The 15,128-nt window shown below is 37.3% G+C and overlaps 1 protein-coding gene across 13 annotated transcripts in view; it reads left to right on the plus strand.

The window, feature by feature from the left end:
* ANKS1B (ankyrin repeat and sterile alpha motif domain containing 1B) overlaps nucleotides 1-15,128 on the plus strand; it is a 1,021,409-nt gene that overhangs the window by 876,062 nt on the left and 130,219 nt on the right. For 3 of the 13 annotated variants that reach the window (XM_012664030.1, XM_012664029.1, XM_012664031.1), the window contains exon 1: nucleotides 1-205. The exons of the other annotated variants lie outside the window; for them this stretch is intronic. The gene's annotated coding sequence lies outside the window, so the exon portion shown is untranslated. The remainder of the gene's footprint in view (nucleotides 206-15,128) is intronic. 13 annotated transcript variants of the gene reach the window in all.

The raw sequence follows: 15,128 nt of genomic DNA on the forward strand, positions 1-15,128 counted from the left end.
CCCGCCCCTCCTCGGCGCGCTCGCCCTCGCCTCGCCGCTCGCGTTCGCTGGGGGCGCCCAGAAAGATGCACAGAGGCAACGGCTAGCGCAGCGCAGCTTCCAGCCACATGTCCGCGTCCTCGGGGGCCGGAGCCCGCCAGCCCTCGCGGATCCCGGCTCGCGGCCAGCCCGCCGCCGCTGCCGTCGCTAGTGCCGAGCGGCTCGGGTGAGTAGCGGCGTGGCGGCGGGCGGCGCGGGGCACGGCTTCCCCCGCGGTCCGCGGCCCCCGCGCGCCGAGATGCGGCTGCGAGAAGTGGAGCCGCAGCTGGGGCAGAGAAAAAGGAAGCCGAGTCGGGAAACCCGGGGAGGCTGCGGGAACCGTCGGCCGGGGCATTGCTGCAGCCGCGGCTAGCGGTCTCTACGGTGTGGGCTTTTCCCCCCAAGCCTGTTTTGGTTATTGATTCCCTCGCCAGCCCCGTGTTGGGCGCATTTTCCATTTCCTCTCCTCATCGTTGCGGTTCCGAGGAGTTTGAAGGGGTGAATTGCCGGGTGTCTTTCCAAAGGGTTTGACTTTCACGAGTATGTATTTTCCAAAGGTCATTTATCTTCAATATTAAAAAGCCATGCCAACTGCATGTCGTTTCCAGGTGCGCTTTGAATCACCTTTAAGGAGTAGCGGAAAGAATAGAGGCTGGAAGGGTTGGTGTTGAGTGTGCTCTCTCGTCTCGTATTTTTATACATTGATTAATCCGAGGGGGACGTGGGCATGGACTTTCCAAGGCTGCGCCTGGGAGAGCAGTAACAGCAGCAGAGGCTGCAATTTGCTGCTTTCGTGAAGGTCGGGTCAGTGTTTCCATTGAAATCCCAATTTTCCGTGCTTGTAAGTTGGATGTAATTTTTACTCCAGGCTAAAACTTGCCAAAGCCAATCGAGGTCTCGTTTTTTTAAGGATGCTGCCACTGCCGCTTTATTTATTTATTTTGCTTTAAGAAAATCAGCCTGTATAAACATGAGCCCCTAAAACAAATGGGCAGCTCAGGGAGGCTTTGCATTTTCAGAGATTGGCCAGGAAGGCTTGTTCTCGCCGCAGTTATCATTTCTCCTCTCGGAGCGACTGAGATGTTAGTTTGAGAAGACTAAAAATTCAGTCTCGGTGCTGCTTATGTGCACCAAACATGTGTTAGTAGATTGCAAACACGGGAACTTTAGGGTCCTTAATTATTCTTAAATACTTAGGAGGATCCCTGCTGTGTGAACTCCTGCATCTGGAAAGATGGAACTAAAGGAAATAGTGTTGGAATGGCAACATGAGGAATTTAGGTACACTGTAAGACTTTTGTTGGCACAAGTTACCAAGGGAGTCTAATTCTCCTCTCCTGGAGTCTTTACAATAGGGTAGATTCTCGCATTAAAGTTTGAAAGCGGAAGGCAAAGAGAAGAGGGGATTAGAAAACCTCTCAGAGGTTCCTTCCTAACCTGTGTTCTTTGGACTCGGCAGATGAGCTTGTGCAAGGAGATGCCGGTGGTGTCTGGGTTATTTGAGTCCATAGTGTTGACGGCTCTGTGACAGAATAGGCTGTAATGACTGATGCTGGCGTAATGCCCATGAAGGCTTCTTCAGAAGTGTTCCGTCGTGTCTATCCCGAGTGGTGCTTCGTGGGATGGCAGTGATCCTCTTGGGCTCGGAGGAGAAAGCAGTAACAGAGTACAAATAAATTAAAACCAATGCATGCTTCCTGGGAGACTTAGTGACAGTGTCATAAAAATATTGTTACAGATACTTTTTTTAAAACTTAAGAATGCAGGGCAAAATATATTGGAAAAAGAAATGAAGAATTAGTGTTCCTTGTTCAAGAATGGGAACTTTGTCCTACAGTTACTAATTGCCAAACTTGATTTTACTGCCTTGGAGTTACTTTACTTGATGTACTTTGGCACTTTGAGTAGAAGCAATTTTTTTTCTTAATCAATGATAACAGAGTGACAGTAGATCCATGTGTTAGAAATAAGAGACCTCATACTCTCACAGTGTCCCTAATAGGGACCAGAGAGAGAAAACAGGGTTTTGCCTCTCCCTGGAGATCAAACCTCCATGAAAATAATTTTGAAATATAGATATAGCATGGTACATTATTTAATAAGATATTTTGGGACAAGTAGGTTTTTTTAAAAAATACTAGATAAGTGCATTTATTTGTCGACGATTTAAAATGGTAATCTCTTAAATAGTTATTAGCGATCTAAAAGTTCACAGGTTTAGCCAAATTTGTATACATGAATTGAATTCTGATACATTTGTCTATTAATTTATTGCATGTGGTACATTGATTAGAAATGTTAGAGAATTGCTTTCTTTAAAATTGTAGTACTGTTTTTTTAAAAGTTACTCTACATACTCTAAATAGGGTATAAATTAGCAGACAGTACATTACTGTACAGGAAAGGCATTCCTAATAATCATTTATGGTGTTATTATTCTATTTTAAATGTTGGCAGATGTTTTCCAATTTATTATCAAGTCATTTTCATTGCACTATTCATTGAATAAGCATTTTTGATCACCATGTGTTTCGAAGCAGGATTATCCTTTCTCTAAATGAAAGACAGACAAGTTCTCTAAATATTGCATTGAAATAAATGCTTTAGCATTGTCAGTGTTTATAGCATTGACACAGTCTGTAGAAATACCAGGTAGAGTTTACTGATGTCCTCATTTCTGACCAGATGCTGGTGTCAACATATGTCACAGTAATATCCATCAAACTAGTAAATGTCCTGAGAGGAGCAAACAATTAGCAAAATTAGTTAGGAGATCTGCTTGATTAAAGTCATTAATTTGTATCAGTGAAACATTTATATTTCTATAGCTATGTTTGGTTTTTACACATTTTGGAATTTATAGCAGTAATTTAGACTTGGTTAACATTTACAAGTTCCAATACCAATAGTCAAAGTACACAGTCTTCCATAGGCCACCAGTAATTAACAGAAGTGCGAACAGAATCCAAATTTATCAATTGCTACCTGTTTTTTCTTCTGTGGGCAGCAGCCAGCATAGCAAAGCATAAATGTTTGCTATTGAATTTAATAGCACTGTATATCAATAAACTTTGAAAAAATCCTTGTCTGTGTATTTCTTTGAGTGAAAGATTACATTAGCTGTGTCTTTACCCTTGTATTAATGTTTGGTTTCTTTAAAATGGTTGTTTTTGAAGTGCAATACTGTCAATATATTTAATAATTTGCTTGAGAAAGAACATTTTCATGAGTGCATTTATCTTCCCACATAACTGTCAATAATGCATTGTTCCAGGATCTATTTTTATGTATATGTAATTTTCATGTAAAAGTTAACCTTTCTTATAATTCTAGTGTGAAACAAAAACTATTCTCGTTCATCCGATTTTTTGCTTTCTCTTCATGAAATCATGAGATAGTTTTTTAAAAGCCAAAATATGATTAAGCTGAGTCATTTTTTTTCCTTTAAAAAAATGTGAGAATATATTGGCTTGTTTAAATGAAAACCAAAAATTAATTCTCTAAAAATCTTTATGTTTGGCCAGTATCTCTCAATTCTGGTATTTACACAGCAAACTACTTACTGGTAGTTTTCTCATATGAGAATAAGAGGAAATTCAGAGAGTATCTAAATAAAACTTGAGCTGGAAGAAGCAATAAATGCACGTTCTGATCCCCTCTGTTACTAAATACTTTCTGGTATATTTGTTTTTTAGGTAAATCTCAAAACATTTTTTCTGTAAATGACTTTTGTGGATTCATCTTTTTGGGCTTTGGAATTAGCATACTAAACTGAAACTACCAACCTCAGAAGATGCTCTGGAAAATCAATGACTTCATTGAGATTTTCCTAGATACCCAAGTTTACCATATTCTGGCACCTCTGTCATTAGAGCAGCCTCTGAGACACATGGGAAGACTTTGTGGGACTCACGGAGTGCCCCCACCACTGCTTGGCCATATGTTTGGATACTTGGTTCTGTAGCTCTAGTAACATTGGGTGGAGCTAGGTCTTGTGGCCATGTTAAAACCAAAACTCTTTCTTGGTATTTTAAGACTATTTAAAATAGTGTTTTAAGACTATTTGAGCATCCCGTCACTTTGAAAGCATATTTCAATTAGAATAATTTTTGTAGCCGTAATTGTTATGATCTGTTTTTGGTTTTAAGGCTTGAGAATGACTCGCATGTAGTTGTAACTGCGGCATGTTTTGTGTTGTGTAATATCATAAGTCTCATTTCCCTATGTTTAGAAATCAGGACCGTGTTGTAGTTATTTTTCTAGAAATATAAAATGTAACTGTAAAAATAAGCTGCTTCTCTTTAGCCCCAAAATTCATTTCTCCAGAAAAGACTTGCAGACCATATGCAGTGTCTCTTGGCTCTTAATACAATTTTTTTTCTGTCTTAACTGACAACTTTAGTATGAAAATAATTGGTTCAAATTGTTTTCCTACACGATAGCTTTCCCTCCAGAATGGAAGGTCTGGCATTGCCTCCTCAATATCTCCTAGGGGTTGGTTGGTACTCCTGATGCTATGAATGATGCTATTTATTTCACCCTACTGGTAGATTAGTCATAAAAGCTCATGCCAGACCAAATTTGGGACAAAGCCTCAAATTAGAAATATAAATATATAGTCCCTCCCATGTTTCAACATTATTTACAAACCGGCTCTCCCTCCTTTCACCTACCCAGAGCTACTCCAGACAGGAACCAAGCTGTCTTGGAGGATAAACTTCGTAGTAGCTAGCAGGAGAAACTCTTCTTTCCCGTCTTCTCCTGACCACTCATCACCGACTTTTTCTTTCCTCTCGTTCACTGCTCTTGGCTCAGATTTCTTTCAAATTGCACGTCCTTTTTAATATCTTTCCTCGTGGGTCCCCTCTCTCCCTAATACCTCCAGAAATGCGTTCGGTTCTTTCCTCTTTTACATTTTTGATACAAACAACGACTCAAGTCATGACAGATAAGCATTCAGAGTGGCTCTAGTGATTTGTCTTTTATCAAAAGAGCCAAAAGCTGTAAATTTTTTAATGAGATTATACTTAATAAAAAACTGAGATCAGAAACCTCTACAGCCCTTAAAAATGCTCTGAAGTCCCATTGAGGATATCCACAAAAGTCTCCACCGACATGAAAGATAAATAATAATTTGTTCCTATTTAGATAAGTTAAAGTATTTCTTTTAATTGTCTGTTTTCCCAGTGATAATTCATCATGTTGATTTTCTAGTATTTTTGTTGCAGATATACAGAATTTTAACCCATTATGAGTCCAGTAGACTTCTGTGGGCTAGTCTTGATAACTCATTATTATTGGTACTATGGCTTATTTGAAAGAACATGTATTCTGAATTCTAAACAACTGACTTAAAAGGCAACTTTGCAAACACAACCCTTCTTTTTAAGCTGAGAAACAATCTCTGTGTGTATTCATTCACTGGAGAAATATTTATTAAATGCCTGCTATCTTCTGGGCACCGTTCTTCAAGCAGGAGATAGAATGGTGAGCAAGATAGACCAAGTCCTTATTTTCTAGAGTAGATGTTTGGTGGGGGAGGATTGACACAAAGCAAGTAAATGAATAAATGGAAAAGATCATTTCAGATAGTGCAAAGGGCCACAGAGGCCATACACAGAGCAAAGCGCTGAGAGTGATGTGTGCTACTTTTAGAAAGTTGTTCAGAGATGATCTCCCTGAAAAAGTGTCCCTTCAACAGAGACCTGAATGATGAGAAGGAACCAAATATATAGAGATGCTCGGAAAAGAGCACTCCAGGCCAAGGGAACAGCTCATGTAAAAGCCCTCAGGGAGAACAAGTGCAGTGTGTTCGGGGAACAGAGAGCAGTCCAGTGTGGCTGGATCCCAGTGAACTCAGGTCAGCCTTGCTGGTCATGGCAAAGAGTTTGGGTTTTATTCTAAAAACAGTGTGAACCAACTGGAGAATTTAAAGCAGATGTGTGATAGCTTTACCTTGGAAAAGAATACACTGGATGCTCTGTGAAGCCTGGATAGCACTAGGACGAGAGTGGACACAGGGAGACCACATAGAAGACTATGAAAGTGGTCTAGGTGGGAAGTGATGGTGATTTGGCAGCAAAAAAAAAAAGAAGAAGAAGAAGAAGAAATGTGGAAAGATTCAGACTATCAAATATTTTTGAAAATTTTTTTTGAAATTTTAAAAATACATGAAAATATAAAGAACACAATTCTCTGTAGTTCTTACCATCCAGAATACTATCTGTTAATATCTTGACATTTTTAAGGAAAAAAATGTCTGTATCTGTTTTGTAATATTTCTTAAATGATCACAATAAATAATTCAGGCAATGCACAAAGAACAAAGGTTAAATTTTTAAAATTACCCCAAATCCCACCACCCAGAAATAAGCACCATTAACATTATACTAATATTTAAGATATCTTTCTATGCATGTATGCAAGAGGATTAATACATGAATGCATGGATAGAAAGCAATACTTTATAATGATGGAGTCATACTGCAGATGCTATTTTTAAATAAAGGGCATTAAAATTTGTTTTATTGTATTTAACAGCAGAAAAAATGGAAGAAAAAGCTAATTAATTGTTGAACTTCAAATAAATGTCTCCTTACTGTAAGTTATTTCCTAAAAGATTTTCCCTTATTGTTAAGAAAAATGGTTATGAAAAATGTTAAAAGGTTTGAGCAGGAGTGGATCAAGATTTTGTGGGAGGTTATACAATTTGGGAGCCCTCTTTAAGAAAATGGAGTATATTTTACAAAAACATGGCAATGTGAGTGCATTGCTGACTCCTTCCAGAGCTTGGGAAAAAACAAATCACCTGTGTAGGTATAGGGCTTTGAAACTTAAGCTTCATTAGCCTTACAGTAAATCTACCTGAGGGTTGGAATCATTATGTTTTTTAAACCACATAATCCAATTTTAAGCACATTAGCTCGATTTCTTGCTGTGGAAGATGGCACTGTTGCCCATCTCCTTTCTTCAGCTAACAATTTTATTTTAATTAATTTATACAACCATATTTATAACATTTCCTATTCTTTAATCATAATTACTACGGTTATTTAGTATAAATTCCTACATTAAAATGGATCCATGCTTCCCCCTCCTTTCGATGCCTTCCCCATTTCTGACTGAGTTCTTTGATTCTGAATTGCCTAGATTTCATTGTCAACTGGTTTTTGTTCTTATTTCAGGAAAGACTCATGGATACCGCATTTCTGAGTTTTGTTTTTTAATATTTGAGGATGTCTTCCTGTTGCTTCTATAATTGAACTGTATCATGGCTGAGTGTACTATTCTTATGTCATGTTTTCTTTCCATTTTAATTTTGCAGCCATTACTCTATTGTTTAATAGCATTTAATATTGCTGTGCAGTCTGAGGCCACCCTTTGTAGGTGATTTGCTTTCTCTGCCTATATCCCCAAGAATTCTTTATCCACATAGCTAAGTAACATAGCTAGGGTATGTCTAAGTGTTGAATGTTCCATGTCAAAATTTCCCACAATACAATGTGCTCCTTAAATTTGCTGATACTGTATCATATCTCTGAATGTACCTTTTGTTCCACTTCAGGGAACAGCTATCCTTATTTTGGATCATCTTTGTATCTCTTCCATATCTATTAGTTTCTTTACCATACATTGAAAATCTTTTGTCATTTTCATCTGTATTCACAGTATGTCAATCCCTCTGTGTCAGCAATTCAATTTTCAGAAGTGTCTACTCTGTTGATGTTTCTAATTTGTTTATTCTGCAGTGATGCTCTCTGGTCCTTAATTTGCTTCCTTAGTTACACAATATCCCTTTTCATCTCATTCAAATTGTTGCTTTATCCTGTCTTTAAGCTTCAATTTTCATTGAAATCATTCATCTACAGTAGGAAATTTGTGTGAGGATCTTCTTCTGTTTACTTGAATAAAGTTCTTCTAGATTTAGTTCCTTTATGCTGTGACCCTTTATATTTTTCTTTCCTCTCTTTCCCTCGTTTCCTCCTTCCCCCTTCCCTTTAGAATGCTTGCGTATCTGCCAAGCTATTTTTTTTCACCTTGCCAGTGCTTGGGCAGCTTTGCCCAGACATAGTGTGAGAAGTTTCTTAAATCTCTTCCCACCTTTTGGGAGACCAGTTTCCTTCTTCTTTGAGCAATGTTTTAGTGCCCTGATCTATCTACTTTCCTGCAATCTCAAGAAATTGCAGAGGGAAGTAGACAGCTCAGCTCAAGCTGTATGCAGTCTCAGTTAGGTTTCCTGGGCTGTGCTTTCTTAGATTTTGTTAAATGTCTCTATTATCAGCATTGATTTCACCAAATTGGGGAAGGGGAGAGATACCAAGGGTAGCCTTTTTATAATTAACTAAAGGGTTTCATGCGAGCTAGTAGCTACCCTTGAGATAACCTAGGACTTCATGGATTTCCCCAATATAGTGGCAGCTCTGGAATCTTCAATGCTATTGAATCAGCCCTTTGCTCTTTTTCTCTCACTTCACATTTTTGTTACTCGTTAGTAGAGACTTAGTAGAGACAAGAAACAGATAAGAGTATTCACTGAGTGTGCTTTTCTCTAAGTTTAGGATTATTAGCCAAAAATCTCAGAATTTTATTTACTTCTCTAGGGAATGAGAACAGGGTTAAGAACCAAGCAACGTTGTGCCTCCTTATCCTACTCCAGAATCTTCTGTCTCTTTCCTTGGCTGCCAGTTTGGAAGTTTATTATATTTGTTTATGTTCATTTCCTTGACTGGGTACTGTTGGGTATTGTTTTAAAAGTTCTATTTTTTTTTAAAGACTAATGTTTAATATTTTTTCCTCAGTTTGTTAGGTATTTAAGAAGGGATATTCTGTGAAGCAGTTTAAATTTGCCATCTTTTAAGTCAGATTCTGGGATATCTTTTGGAGATAGAACTTACAGATCTTGCTAATGAATTAATATGAAAGATAAGGGAATGGGAGGAGTTATGGATGGCTTCTAAATTTTTGGCCTGAGAAACTGAGTAGATGATGAACAGATTGGGCTACTAGTGGAAGAAGGAAAAAAGAGTTCTGTCTTAAGCGTTTTAAGTGTGAGAAACTTGACATCCACAAATATCAAGCAGGTGGTTGATTCTTCTAGTCTGGAACTCGGGGAAAGATAAGGGTGCTAGATACACATCTAAGAGGCTCCCCATATAGGTAGCATCTAAAGCCATGTGTCTGGATGAGATCACATAGGGAGAAAGAATTTAAATATAGGAAGTGTATAACAAGTATATACTAATCAAAAAGTACGTATGTGTGAATTCTTCAGACTCAGAGTCAACTGTTCTTAATCCATCATATGTCTGAAATCTTTCAGTACAAATGTATCAGGTTAATGGTTGGTGTGATGTAGTGGAAAATGTAACTCAGAACATTTTTAAAGATGGGAAATTTTATGCTTTTTGATGTATACAGCAACACCAGTAGTGTTACCTTTTGGAGATCACTTTAGACTTACTTTTAGCTATTAGCACATAAATGATGTACGTTTGAAGATGACAAAGATTTTATTTTAAGCAAATAGCTACAAATTATTAGTTATGAAGATAATTTTCTGCTTTCAAAGTGAATCTACATATACATCTTTATTTATTTATTTATTTATTTTATTTCAGCATAACTCGGAGATACAAATATTTAGGTTACATATATTGCCTTTGCCCCATCCAAGTCAGAGCTTCAGGGGTGTCCATCCCCCATATGGTGCACACCACACCCATTAGGTGTGAATATTCCTGTCCCCTACTCCCCCCTCCCACCTGCCCGACACCCAGTGAATGTTACTATTATATGTGCACATAAGTATTGATCAGTTAATACCAATTTGATGGTGAGTACATGTGGTGCTTGTTTTCCATTATACATTTTTATTTAGTATACAACTTTCCAATTAAAATACAGCATTGGCTCAGAGAAGATGTACATTGTGCATTTTAAAGCACTGCTATATTTTGAGGTAATGTGTTTAGGGAAAACACTATTCCGAAATCAGGAAACAGATTCTAGATCCAACACTGCCAATAATAGTTACAATGGTAAAAAGCAACCATATCAAACACATATACTCCTTTCAGTGTGGCAGGCATTGTTCAAAGCACTTGACATATACAGTGATTACTTTTTTAGGAAGTCGTATAGTTGCACAGCTTTCAGCTACTTAATCTCTCTTGACTTTAGGATCCTGATTTGTAAAGCCAGTCTTCCCTCTAACTTTAAAATTCATCATCACTTATCTTAAATTGTAAAATTTTATCAAGAAACCTAAAAATGTTTTAATGATCTTAATTTGCCAAAGCAAATGGAAATAGACCCTGTTATAGTCAGGGGACAATGAAGCGTCACATAACAAAAGCAACCCAGCATAAGGAGTAAATTATGGACATTTTGATCCAAGAGGACTGCATGACAAACATGTCTTCCCTCATGCTTTTGCTCCTGCTGTTTCAAATCCTATCCTTTGTTCCAGGCCTTTAAAGTAACTACAGAAATATTCCAGCCCTTCCTTGAACTTCCATTGTGTTTATGCTTGGTGTTTTGGTATTTACATACACATGCTGTATTCTCTATGAGACTCTAAGCTGCTTGAGGACAGGGACAATAACCTTCATGACATTGCTTCACTCTGACATTGTCTACGACAATGCCTTGAATGTCACAGGCACATCGTCATTTTAAAAATTTTAATATATATATGTACAGAGTAAATATAGCAAATGAAATTCAGGCTTTTCTATATAAAGTGAAATAATTGTACTCAAACTAAACACATACTATTGTATCAAATACACTGAACTGGGAATCAAGGCATGAGTCCTGGTTCTGTTGCCTACCCGATTGTGTGAGCTTCCGAGGGCCACTCTCTAGCTTCCGTTGCCTGTCAGTCACATGGCAGTATCCATACGTGTGTTCCCTAGGTTATGGAGCTGTGAGCATTGAACGAGATAATGTATGTGAAGTGCTCGTTTAAAAGAAAACCACCACAACCGTATGGAACATTTCCATTTCTCTCAAGCAAGATGGGGAGGCGGGGGCCCATGACCAATTACCTTCAATCGGTTGTCAGAAACATTGGGATTTGTGAACTGCCACCTTCTCCTAAAACCCACACCCCAACTCCAGTGGATTGTTTTCCTTTCTCCTATTGATTGTGAATAAATCTGACTTATGTAGCACATTTAGTACAGATCACTTCTCAAATCAAATAAGACGGACTCAGTAGTGAGAATGAGTAAAAAACCAATGAAAACAATGTGCTGGATTCTACGTACTTCATTTCCAGCTTAGTTCTTCCTTAATTAGGCTTCTTTATATTAATTTCATGCAATAATTTGAAGAGCTCTTTTGAATGGTGTCTCTGTCTGCACCGTAAACGAATATAGATGAAAACGTCGCACATTAAATCAACACAGGAGTGCTGTGTAAGCAGAGTGGCTTTGGCTTCCTGTGAAGACCTCGCTGAGCACAGCTGCATCTGCCCACAGAACAGTCTCTGCTTGTTGCAGCGGTGGACGTGCTCCTCACTCCCATGTGACCATCAGCACGCGGGCCCTGGCCAGCCAGCCTGCATCGCACACCAGAAGGCATTATTTTCAGACTGGGACTTGAAGATTGTCCACCTGCCAAATTTTGGCCCTCAGAAGTCAAATTATATAATTTCCCCAATCACCTGTTGCTTTTTTTTGAGACATTTTTATGCACCATCTTGGAATCCAGATTTTTTAGTGAAATTGAAACAGAATTTAGATTAGCTGGCAAGCCAGATTCCCCCAGATGTTATAAATTTTAATGCATTACACTGTAACATGAAATATAAGAAGTAATTTGGGATCCCTTACAGTGAACTAATTACTCACAACAGTGTTATTGTATTTAAACAAGTAAGCATCACCCTTTTAATCAACAGGAGTCAGTACATAAAATCTTGATGGAATTCCTTTGTCTGTGAGACAGCACAAATAAAAAATTAATAATGATGGTGGTCTTTTTAAAATTAAAGCTGTATAGAACATTGTTGTTCGTAACCAGCTCAAATAATTGCTCTAAATATTGACAGTTTTCATTACTGCATGGTATTTCAAAATGTGGGCCAGAGATGCACCTAAAATCATTAGCAATTGTACCTTAATATATACTTTGGCTTAATTAATGTCTTAATGTGGAGTTTTATGATCATTCTCTCTACCTAACAAATAAGGATTTTTTTTTTTTTTTTTTTTTGCTGTATGGCAGTTACTTGCCCAGTTGCTAGGTAACAAGGCAGAGCTCTATAGCTTTATCTGAATACGCAGCAGATGATTTTTTAGTGACAATTATTTATATCCAATATATTAAAGTATGCATATCAATAATGATCAACAGACTGTTGATTTGCTTACTCTGCATTCTTGAGACAGTACACATTAATTCACAAAGCTAGTTTTTTTCTAATTTTTTTTTTTTTTTTTTTTTTGAGACAGAGTCTCACTCTGTCGCCCTGGGTAGAGTGTGGTGTAGTCATCATAGCTCACTGCAACCTCAAACTCTTGAGCCGAAGTGATCCTCCTACCTCAGCCTCCTGAGTAGCTGGGACTCCAGGCATGCACCACCACGCCCAGCTAATTTTTCTATTTTTAGTAGAGACAGGGTCTCACTCTTGCTCATGCTGGTCTGGAACTCCTGAGCTCAAGCAGTCCTCCTGCGTCGGCCTCCCAGAGTGGTAGGATTACTGGCGTGAGCCACTGCACCCAACCTTTTCTAATCATTTTTAAAAGCAATTATTAATCCTTGATACTAAGAATGATCAATTTTCTAGCAAAGCAGCAATAGCTAGATTGTTTATTTGATAATTCTTCTAACTGGCTGATCATAATCAAAAGCATTGCTATACCTTTCTGAAATGAACATCATCTGGAAAGGGATGTTTTGTTTTCCATGGTGTGCATTTAAATGTTATAAAGTTTGATTTTTTTGAAAATTGATATTACTCTTTGTATCACTAACCATTTCTAATACTATAATTGTTCAAGAGCCATAGCCCTACGCCTATAGGTAACAATTGATTTAGAAGGTATTCTTGTTTTAAAACAGTAACAGAATTTATTGTTTTATTTTCTGTCTTTTGGTACAGAGCTCAAAATCACAGCAGCATGCCACCAATGTTATATAAGCAGCAGTGGCATCTTGTTAGAGATTTTTAAACAAAAATTACCATTAAAATAGGCAACTTAAGTATTATAACAGTGAATTTTCATAATAAGGAAAGGGAAAAAAAATCTCTTTCCACTGATTCTGGAATTTCTTCATAATATTTGCTTTTGATCAGATGTATTTATTTATTTCAATGCTTCTTCATATATGCCAGGAATCATGTGAAGTATATACTTACTCCGTATTCATTTTCCTCCCATCATTTATGTTGGTAAATCTAAATTATTATTAAATAGACTTCAGGCACTAAATCACTAAATTAATAGTCATTCATCACAGTGTTTTTTAAATAAAAAGCAAGAACGGTGGTTTATACTGTAATGGAAAAATGTATCTATTGAACATGCACTTTTGTGGTAGATTGGCTGTGATTAGTCCATAATTAGAAATTATAGTAGAATTTCCTTTATAACATAAGAAATAACACAATATGTAATGTTGGCATTCAGGTTAGTCTTCTTAAAAGATCTAGTTTATAGGACACCAGCATAAGAAAAATCTTGGAGAATATTTGTTTGGAAACTATTTTTCGATGACAGCAGAAAGAATGTATTCTGTACAATCAGAAAACACAGAGACAAAGATGAGTTATTACCTGTCTTTTGGATGACCTCGAGATAACCCTGTCATTACCAGTCAGCATACCAGGAAGCTAGTTTATATAGAAAATAGTTTAATATGGAAAATTGCACTTTAATGATACCTACTAATTAAATGCCTACATTTAATAAAATACCATTTTCATTGCCTGGAAAGCTTTAAAAGCCACCTGGAATGATTGAATTACTCTGAATTTCTGTAGTCTTGAGTAAACCACAGCCAAGGCATATATTTTATTCACTGTGGACTGAAGGACTGAGAAATTTACAAGACAATTTAACAATAATTTATTTGACTCTTTATAGTGTTTGGTTATCCATGTGGCATTTAAATACCAAACATAAAATGGAAATCAGCCCTCTTTTTCTCCACTTTCTGTATTATTTGCAGTGACGTACAGGTTTGCCTCATTTTTACAAAATATCTTGCTATTCAAATCATCATTTATTATAAAATTTTTTTTAAAACTTTTCGGGCAGGGAGTCAAAGCAGATGTCTGTGTACCATTTACAATTTTTTCTTTCTTTATAATTTAGAATTCACTGCAAGATTTTGCTATGTTTCTCTCTCTCTCTTTCTCTCTCTCTTAGTAATTATGAGGGGGGAAACTGTATTTATACAAAACTTTTTAGGAACCTGTCCATCTTGTGAAGCTGGATATACTTGTGCATTCCAGTTAAGGTTGATTTATATTTTTATTTCTGATTGGCATAATGTTACCAAAACCCAGCTCCATGTGACTGCTACTTTCCTTTGTATTAGCACTCTTATTTTAGGCCCTTGTTATTTGAACAGACTTTCATGACATGTGTCTTTTGTTGTTTTTGCTAAATTATTTTAAATGAGTTTAACGGGGATCTTTTTTCTCTTGATACCTGAGCCAATCTCCTGTAGAGAAACTAGGTGATCCTAAATATGAGCTGTTACTGTCTTACTTTTAGTCTTTACTTACTTAAGAAAGGGCTCTGCGGCCGTGGGAGATAAAATTTAAAGGTTTGACTTAATAGCTATCAGAAGGTCAGCATCCCAGGGATGTGAAGACTGCATTCTGCAGAGCCCTGGAGATGGTTCTGTTTTGTATCCTTAACATAGATTTGATACTTTTAATCATTATTTTTCATACTGTGCAAAAGAGAGAAATGCCAGAGAATCTCAGCATTCAACTCCCTTTTTGTTTCTTTAGGCATCGTGGAAATCTTTGCTGATGGTGAGAATATTTAACCATTTCAAAAGCAAATGTCATTTCTGATTGAAAAAAATGATTCGAATCACGTGTGGAGGTGGGGTGGGGGGTATGTATGTCAATATGAAGATTCCAAGAG

The sequence above is a fragment of the Propithecus coquereli genome, unplaced genomic scaffold (assembly GCF_000956105.1).
Source record: "Propithecus coquereli isolate 6110/MARCELLA unplaced genomic scaffold, Pcoq_1.0 Scaffold85, whole genome shotgun sequence".
NCBI lineage: Eukaryota > Metazoa > Chordata > Mammalia > Primates > Indriidae > Propithecus > Propithecus coquereli.